Here is a 10,156-nt window from a genome sequence, read left to right as displayed (position 1 = left end):
GAGGCATTATTTGGTTTTAAATTGGTCTCATTGATGAAGAAAATCGGCTGGCAACTGATAAAGGGGGGGGGGAGAAATTGGGGATGGGGGGGGGTCATGTGCCCCCTTCCCCAACATATGTCATTTCTGATTTTATGTATCGAGTCATCTTGAATCACTAGGGGGTGTGAGGGAAGGAAAGAAGAGGCCAGAGGTGAAAGGTGAGAGGGAGGGAGGACGGAGAGGAGGTGAGAGGAAGGGAATGAGAGGGAGGCAGGGAGGGAAAGAAAGGGAGAGGGGGACAGGGGGAGATAGAGTAGAGGGATCGAGGGAGAGAATGTAAGAGAGTGAGGGAAAGAATGGACGAAAGCGAAGAGGAAATTGAACAGAGAAAAAGAAAGGGAGCTATATAGATAAATAGATAGAGAGATGGACACACACACACACACACACACACACACACACACACACACACACACACACACACACACACACACACACACACACACACACACACAGAGCGCGCGCGCGCGCGAGAGAGAGAGAGAGAGAAGAGTAGGGGGGAGGGGGGTCTTTCCACCCACGGGGCCTCACTCTCCCCGGGGGGGCTTATTAGCCTGGGGGCTCAGAAGTCCGAGATGGCGTTTCCTGGCAGGTTTCTCGAAGTCCAACGTCGATCTCTCTCCTAATACCTCACAACCTTACAACTCTTCATTATTTTGTTATTTGCAATCTATAACTAGACTTCCTTTTCATTATGTTATTTGCAATTCGTAATCCATATATCATATTATATATATATATATATATATATATATATATATATATATGTGTGTGTGTGTGTGTGTGTGTGTATATATATATATATATATATATATATATATATTATATAAGTGTATATATTTATATTTATATATATATATGTTTATATATATGTGTGTATGTTTTATATATATATATACATATATATATATATATATATATATATATATATATATATGCATACATACCTCCCTAAGAAATACTTTTATCATCACATTTCTATGTAAAAAGTAATAACAAAATAAAAATCAATATCACATTCCCTGCTCCATTTGCGCTGTTATTTTTTTTATAGTTGTGTAGTTTAAATCTATGCAGCTTCATTTCATTGTAACGATTATGTAAGTAAAAAAAAGTTACATTTTTAGACTCAAATCTAAATCAGATGTTTTCCATTATCATTATAATCTTAGTATAAATATTCATTCACAAAGCCACAATTACAAATTTATTTCACAAAAAAGTCACCTAACAATAGTTGCGACAGGAAAACAACAGTAAGATGTTACATTGGGAACTTTAGATATTATTAAGTTAATGTTTTTTTTAGTCGCTTTAGTCATGATATGCGTGGTTACCTCTTTGATTCTTCTTTCATTTTTTGTTTATATTTTATTTTATTTATTTATTTATTTATTTATTTTTTATTTTTTCCTGCGTCCTTACATTCCAGTGCGTTGGGTTTGTCGCCATGCTCTCACGATGGCCAGATGGTTGGATGACGTACATATCGCTGTTGCCATACCGTACCGAATCGTCATATTTATTTTTCACCATCAAAAACACAACTGCAAACAATAACAAACATATAGATCCCCTCACTCACCAGTACTCAGCCACTGACCGGAGTATCAAATAAGTGGATTCAATGGACAATGGGGAATAAATGAATATAATTACTAAAATGGTGACCGTCCGCACGTCATAGTTATACAGAGTCGCCTTTCAATCACTAAACACTGCGATTCGCTCGTTTGGATATCAGGTTGGGTTCTTCAACTGCTTAAAACTCACCTCCCCCCTTCCTCCCTTTCACTCCCCATTTCCATAAACTCCCTTGCCACCCCTCCATTCTTCCTCCATCTCCAGCATACCTCCACTTTCAATCCGCACACTTTCCAGTTCCCGGGGTTTGGTCATTTTCCTCAATTATCCAGAGAGGGAGAATAATTTTCTTTGCTTCGCCACTGGAATCTTGCCGAGGCAGAGGGGCCTCTCAACACCTCGCTCTCTAGTGCAGTTCCTGATTTCTCTTGCTAAGCTCACGTCCCTTTCATTCCTCCCCCTCTCTCTCTCTCTTTCTCTACCCCTCTCCTCCCCTCCTCTCTCTCCCCCCTCCCCCCTTTCTCTCTCTAAAGTCCTTATAAGGTCATTCCTGGCCCCTTCTCCTGTTCGACCTTCACTTGGAATTCGTGAGGAACGAACGTCTAGACACTGACTGAGCAGAGGAGAAGTAATTACATGAGATGTTCTTATCCACAGCACCACAGATGAAAGAAACGAAGAACACAGTTTTGGAACTACACTCGGAGAGACAAATGACCTAGTTTTGGACAGTAACACGTATTCTAAAACAAGGTCTCAAGTCATATCAACAGATAGGCTAGAAATATGATGTATAACTTCAACAAACTATCTGAAGCAGTGTTATGTAACTACTCCCAGTACATTACGTCATCGAGAAAACCCTTTCAGCTTCGTTTGGAAAGTTAATAAGCACTGGCAAAACCTGCGTTGGCCTGTGAAGAGATGTTACGAGTTTCTTCTCTGGGTTTCTTTCTTCGTTTAATCTTGTTCACAATAGTAATGGGCTGATGTAACCGCTAATTAACACAGCTACCTTCTTCCGCTAATGAGCCGTCAGCAAATCAATTAGCTTCTGTTAAATTTAGTTCTATTAATTTTAAGACCAATAACATTTCTTCGTGAAGGTATACGAATTTTAACGGTTAAAAAGGTTTGTAAATCGTAAAATCACACAATTTCTGTTCCTGTCGTGTCTACAATATCAGCCTGGCACGATGTTGACTGATTATGTATAAATACGAAACGTGATTGAAGTACACATGTACTATGTACTATGTACTATGAGGTTATCCACAAGACTACTTTCAAAATGGACATTTACGGACTGTATATCACCAGCTTTTCTATTTTTGAACTTCAAAATGGCGTTCTTGAACATCAATTATCCACAACTACAACTTCACCAGGAAACAAACAAAAGAGGTTATTTCACACGACATTCAACAATTTTAGAAAACCTCTTCATTAAAAACAAAAGTCATAAGATGCATTTAAATACGATCCGCTTGTCCTTACGTGTACAAAGCCTATATTAGTGGACTAAGCCTTTCTCTAGTGATAGTCAGCTTCCCACGGTGCGCCATGCCAGCAAACAACACTAATAGAAGACTTCGAGAACGGCCCCTCCATATTTACTAAAGTTACTTCGCTGTGACCTTTTCCCACCTCTTCTATTAACGGTCCATGATCTGAAAGTAATCTTGAAATGAATAAGACGTCGTTGTTCCAACACGTTTCTAGAACGAGGATGTATTCCAGATGAATTTGGATCAGCTCATATATCAACAATCATTTGGACGGTGAGTTCCAGCAGTAAGTGTAGAAAATGTAAATAAAATGCCAAAATGTGAAAATATAGCTTTAAAATTATATTTTATGTATATATAATGTCTACACACACACACACACACACACATATATATATATATATATATATATATATATATATATATGTTGAAGTATACTTTGAGAATGTCCTGGTAAGGACGAAACGTCAGTGAATAAAACTCCAACTGTTCTTTGTGTTTAACTCACCACCCTTCCACTCATATATATATATATATATATATATATATATATATATATATATATAATATATATATTAACAATATATGCAAACCACAGGCAAACAGGAACTTGAAGACAGAAGATAACTTCGTGTATTATACTTCTGGATGAGAACTCTAGACCTCGTAAGTCCCGTTATATGGGTATAGTAATGTTATGACCTTACACATTACACTACATACCTACACCTACACACACACACACACACACACACGCAAATGCACGCGCACGCACACATGCTCAATCTCAATTTCATCAAGTTCTCAATAACGTCACATCATTGCCACATATGACATTTATGATGTCACACTATGGTCTCGTGTAACATCCATGACGTCAGCCTTGGGTCTCATGTAACATCCATGACGTCATGCTTGGGTTATGTGTAACATCCATGACGTCATGTTTGGGTCACGTGACGCAATGACTTCACAAGGTCACCCGTGACCTGGGAAGAGTTTGACTGACATCCCCAGCGTTTCTATCCGGAGTATCAATGAAATCTGATGGTATGATACTTGGGCCATGTTCCAGCTTAAACACACACATACACATACACGCGCACACACACACACACACACACACACACACACACGACTCGATGGCGCAGTGGTAGCATTCGCGGCCGCCACTACGGCGGTCCGGGTTCGAATCCCGCTCAGGGCTGAAATAACTTCAGTATCGCTGCGCTGCGAATTGTTACTCCAACTCTTGTGGGCTGGGAGCTGGGTGTGTGGGTGTGTGCGTGTAAGGTCACAGCATTAGCCATAGATCGGTCATATATGAGCTCTGAGTTCCCTTCCGGAAGGGTAATAGTTGTCGATTACGAGTTCGATACGTGATTCAAGACAATGGTGAATCCCACACATGCAAAAAAAAGAAAAGAAAAAAAAAATATATATATATATATATATAATAATAATAATAATAAATAAATAAATAAATAAAATAAAGAGACAAACGAGACAAAAATAATACCTCCTTGGAGGTTAAAAAAAAATCCTTAAAAAACAACAACGTTTTATTTTGTTCAAGGCCTCTAGACTTTGCTCAGATTCCCTGTTACGCTGAAAATTAAATGTAAAGAAATTCGTCAAAGCTTCAGACAGAATTGGCGGAGACCGGACAGATTCTGACGGACCCTCAGATCCAGATCCTGCCTCGAATCCATCCCAGTAAAAAAAAAAAAAAAAAAAAAAAAAAAAAAACTCCCCCCTCCCCGTTCCTCCCAACTCTGTCCCGGCCTCCCGGAAGGGACATTAGCTCTTGCAGTTTATCTGATGACCCAACCTTGCCGTGACCTGAGACGCAGGCCAGATTTAGGCCATTAATCTAGACACACATGCATATATATATATATATATATATATATATATATATATATATATATATATATATATATATATGCTGGTAACCACTAAGGAAATCAGAAGGAAACAGCAAAATTTGTGGATCACGTGTTGTTTTAGTGATCTTTCTGCAAATATATATATATGTATATATATATATATATATATATATATATATATATATATACATAATATATATATATATTATTTGTGGATCACGTGTTGTTTTAGTGATCTTTCTGCACATATATACATATACACACACACATATATATATATATATATATATATATATATATATATAGTATATAAATACATACATAGACATACTGCTTTTCCCTCTATGAAATATTTTTCCAGCCACATTTTATCACAATTACCCTTCTATTCTCCTATTACAGGTCTTCCCAACCCCTCTATCCCTTTATCCTTTTTTTCTACTTTTTTTCCTTTGCCCTTCTCTCCCCATCCCCATCACGAGCTCCTTTGTATGTAACCTCCTGTCTTCCCGTTGGAAGGAAAACACAAACAAAAGTTTAGGTCACTGGAAGCTAAGAGACCAGAAAGACTTTCATGAAAGGAGATGGAGAGTCTTGCAAGAATCAACGAAAATCTTCAATTCGTAAAACGTGTCTAGTTTTCCCACTTCTCCTTCTAGCATATCCTCCATTACACTTCCGTTGGTGTTTTAAGCTGGGGACACATGAGACTTATGATAAATGGTTATAAGAGTGCATTTTCTGGTACCGTTAGTCAAAGACGCGTTTCGGAAGTTTTGGATACGAAGTTGTCTATCAGTCTAAGTAACTCGCTCAATTAGGAAGGTTTAATGTAGTAATACATTGATAAAATAAGACTTATTGACCCAATGTCGGAGAATGAGAAGATGGACAGAAAATCTGCGTATTTGGACCACTATCCGTGGTCCTCTTCAGCAAAATTATACATAGTGTGGAGTATGAGAGTATATATAGCTAAGAGGGGTACATTTTTCCTTGTCCCCAAATGTACCCCTCTAGCTATATATACTCTCATACATAATATGTATCATTCTGCTGAAGAGGACCACATACAGTGGTCGAAATATACAGATTTTCTGTCTATCTTATCTCGTTCTCCGACATTGGGTCAATAAGTCTTAACATGTCTTAACTCGCTCAATTTCAAGATGTGTCCCTCTTCAGAAGTACATTTTACATGTTCCACCCTCAGTGTTATTTATTCATCTGTTTATTTATCAATTCATCTATTTTTCATCAGTTATAATCATGTGTCTACGTCTGTTTTTTCCAAGCAAGTGAATATTAACATGGCCACAAACGTACGGCTGAAGACTGGAAATAGTATTCGTTACTTTAATTTGGCTGCTGGTAGGCATGAGAGAGGTTAAACACAGATTAAAAAATTAGGTTACCCACCCACCCCTTTCTTTGTGAAAGAACATTTTGTAGACCCAAAAGATTAAACCCACGTTGCTGCATTCTCTTATGTTTATCTCATCTAAGACCCAAACTTCAGCATGGGGGGGGCCCCCCCATTGCAATTAATCGTCCTTTGAAGGAGAAGAAAAATGTTTGATGAGAGGAAGGGGAAGGTTTGAGGGGAGATAAAGGGGGAATGAGGGGAGATGAAGGGGGGTGAGGGGAGATGAAGGGGAAGGATGAAGAAAGGGGAAATGGAAAAGGAGAGAAGAGACGATGGAGAGAAGAATGAGAGAGAAAGGGGAGAAGTGGTAAATGACGTGGATGAAAGAAAAAGGGAGGGGAAAAGAAGAGGAAAAGGAGGAAGGAGGAGGAAAGGGAAAGAGTGAAAGGAGGAGGAGGAGGAAGAAGAAGAAGAAGAAGAGGAGGAGGAGGAGGAGGAGGAGGGGGTACAGGAAACTATAGTAGGTCAGCTTATATATCGTACTGCGTCACCTCACGGGGCTTTGGGAGAACTCACTTGCAATACAATGACGTCATTACACGAACGTGTGACGTCATAGCTGGCCGTGTTGGATGGCCTTTATTTTCCCTCCTCCTCCTCCTCTTCTTCAGACCCCTACCCCTCCTCCCCCTCCTCTTCTTCACTCTCCACGTCCATCCTTCTCCTCCTCCCATCTCCCCTCCTGGTCCTCCTTCTTCTTCTTCTTTCCTCCCCTCCACTCCCCATCCCCTCCTCCTCCTCACCCTCTTCGTTCTCCCCTACTTCGTCCTTCCCTCGCCTTCCTCTTCCTCTTCCGTCCTCCTCCCCTCCTCTCTCTCACCTTCTCTTTCCTCCTACTTCCCCTCTCTCGTCCTCCCCTATCCCTCCTCTCCGCCTTCCTCTCGTCCTCCTCTCTCTCTCACCCTCTATTTCCTCCTTTCACCCCCCTTCCCCTACTCCCCCTCCCTCGTCCTCCCCTACCCCTCCTCTCCGCCCCCTCTATCCTCTTCCCCTCTCCCTCACGTTCTCTTTCCTCCTCTCCTCCTCCCTTCCTCCGAGAAGAGGCGTGGGCGTTATTTCATTACATCGGATCTTAGGTCACCCACGTATAAGTTAGGTCAATTGGGACTCCAAGTGGGTCAGAAAGTCAATACTGTGTGGGAGTTGGATTTTTTTAACACTCTACTCTTTTAAGAGATCTTTTCAAGAACTCTGCTTTTGTGCACTGCCACAGATGTGGGATGTGGACCACTCCCACGTTTCTGGTTTTTTTTTTATTTATTATTTTTTTTTTATTATTATTATTATTATTTTTTTTTTTACCTAGTTATGGACCAAAAAGTCTCCTGTCGGCGGCATGCTCCTCCTTTGTAACCCTTTGTATGTTGTTTGGACTGATGTACCCGCTCAGTAACCTAAACCAATCCCCCGTCACACTATCACGATGCTCGTCAAATGTTTAGAATTTGAAAGGTTGCAAGACGACTTCGTCTACAGAATTCAAGACTTCCCTAAGTCTACACTTCAACAATGTGTCTAATATATTCGTACAGGTTTAACTTCTCTTAGTTCGTCGTTCAGCTTCTCAATTTATGACGAAAAGATGATTTGATATTTGGAGATTCGGAAAACAAAATATTGTAAACAAAGTCCTTTTTACTCAAACGAACTCACTTGAGATTTAGAGTTATAAGATCATCATCTCCACCCACCCCCATTCATCTGACAGCAAATACAAAATAAGTAATATATTAAGACTAACCCAGTATACATAGATATATGATGATGATGATGATATTACAAAGGATTACAAAGGCGGAGCATGCCGACAGGAGACATTTTGATCCATATCTAGGTCGGATGCAAAAAAAAAAAAAAAAAAAAAATAAATAAATAAATAAATAAATAAATAAATAAAAAATAAAAGCTATAATAATGTAAATAACAAATAAAATACATAAATAAATGCATAGGTATAGTTAAAATAATAAACATAATAAACAAACAGGTAAATAGTAAATAATAATAAATTGACATATAATTAATAATAAATGAAAATCAGACAGACAAATTATAACAAAACAAAAACAAATAATATAACATAAATCATAATCATTACAGTATCTTAACTACACGGTTGGCAAATTTGTTTCTACCTACTTCCAAATTGAATCTATTTCCGGACAGTTTATGACAGATATGATTTAACGTCACAAACTCCCCCCTATCGTATGGCTAGAACGGTGCACCTCATGGTTCAACTTCGCTGGTGGCAGGATTCGAACCGCAATCCCCTCGACCTTCGCCGCAAGTAACGACGCCCTAACTCGCTCATTATTAAATCATGGTGACTTTAGGAAACAGGAGCGATAGCATCACAAGCAATTTTGCAATGATACTGCACATGCAGGACTGAAACTATACAAGCCATTTTCCTGTCAACTAGGATTTAACTTCAGTCATCCACGTATTCTCTGAGGGGAAACTTGCCGAGAACCACTGGAACAAACGGTGGTATTCTTAAAAAAAATCTTTCCTTATATAAATCCTTGGAAGGGAAAGATTTATATATGGAAATACTTTTTTTTCAGAATACCACCGTAAGAATCTTATGAAAAAAATGTATATAAATCTTTCCCTTCCAAGGACTTATATAAGAAAATACTTTTTTTTTTTTTTTTTTTTTTTAAAGAATACCACCGTTTGTCCTGTTGTAATGTCGAGTGCATTTCTGCCCTAAGTGGATCTATTTCCTTTGATTCCGGGGGAGGGTAAGGGGGTAAAGAGGGGAAGGGGAGAAGGGGGGGGGTGAGCACATAGTGACGGAGTCTTCGCGTCCTCTAAAGGGGCCTTCATGTCCTCTAGAAGTGATGGTCCGCTAATGGCACCGAGGACCAAAAATCTTTGCGGAGACGAAGTCTGGATATACTTCGATCGAAATGAGTCCACTTGGTAGATGGTAAGCTGGGGCACATTTCCGGAAATGGATTCTCACTTCACGGTGGTCAATTGTCCTGATTCTGGTGTCATTTAGCTAGATCGGCGGCGACTAACACCCCCTTCTGTGTGTGTGGGGGGGGAGGGGGGATAGGCAGATGTCACTGTAGACTGTTCCTAAGATTAGGGAACCCCCTAACAGTCTCATCATGGGGGAGGGGGGGGAAGATGGGGAGTTGATGTGGCTGTGGGCTTTTGTCTTTGGGAGGACTATTGCTCCCTTAATGTTGTTTTTGGTTGGGTAATTATTTTTCACCCTGCAGTAGGGGTGACCTTGCTGGGGGGGGGAAACTCCCAGAAAGGGTAGAGTAAGGGGAGATATTTGAACATATCGTTCTCGTTTCCTCCCCATGCAGTTAAAGAGGAAATGAGGAGGAGAGTACGAAGAGAGGGCGAGAGGAATAGGAGGAGGGAGAAGGCAAGAGGAAGAGGAAGACGAGGAAGGTAGGGAAGGAAGATCAGAGGGAAGACGAAGGAGAAAGAAGAGGAGGAGGGTGAAAGGTGAGGAGAACGAGGAAGAGGAGGGAAGAGGTGGAGGAAGGAGAAAGAAAGAAATAAGAGGAACAGAGTAGAGGAAGAGGTGGGAAGAGGAGGGGAGAAAGAGGGGAGGAGGTGAAAGGAGGGGGAAGAAAAAGGGGAGGGGGGAGGAGGAAAAAGGGAGCAAGAGGAAGAGCAAGGAATAAAAGGAAGAGCAGAGAAAGGAGGAAGAAGAAGAGGAGGGTGAAAGATGA

Source organism: Oratosquilla oratoria, chromosome 11 (assembly GCF_046742065.1).
Source record: "Oratosquilla oratoria isolate Oo_2021 chromosome 11, ASM4674206v1, whole genome shotgun sequence".
Classification (NCBI taxonomy): Eukaryota; Metazoa; Arthropoda; class Malacostraca; order Stomatopoda; family Squillidae; genus Oratosquilla; species Oratosquilla oratoria.
Note: the sequence above shows the minus strand (reverse complement) of the source record.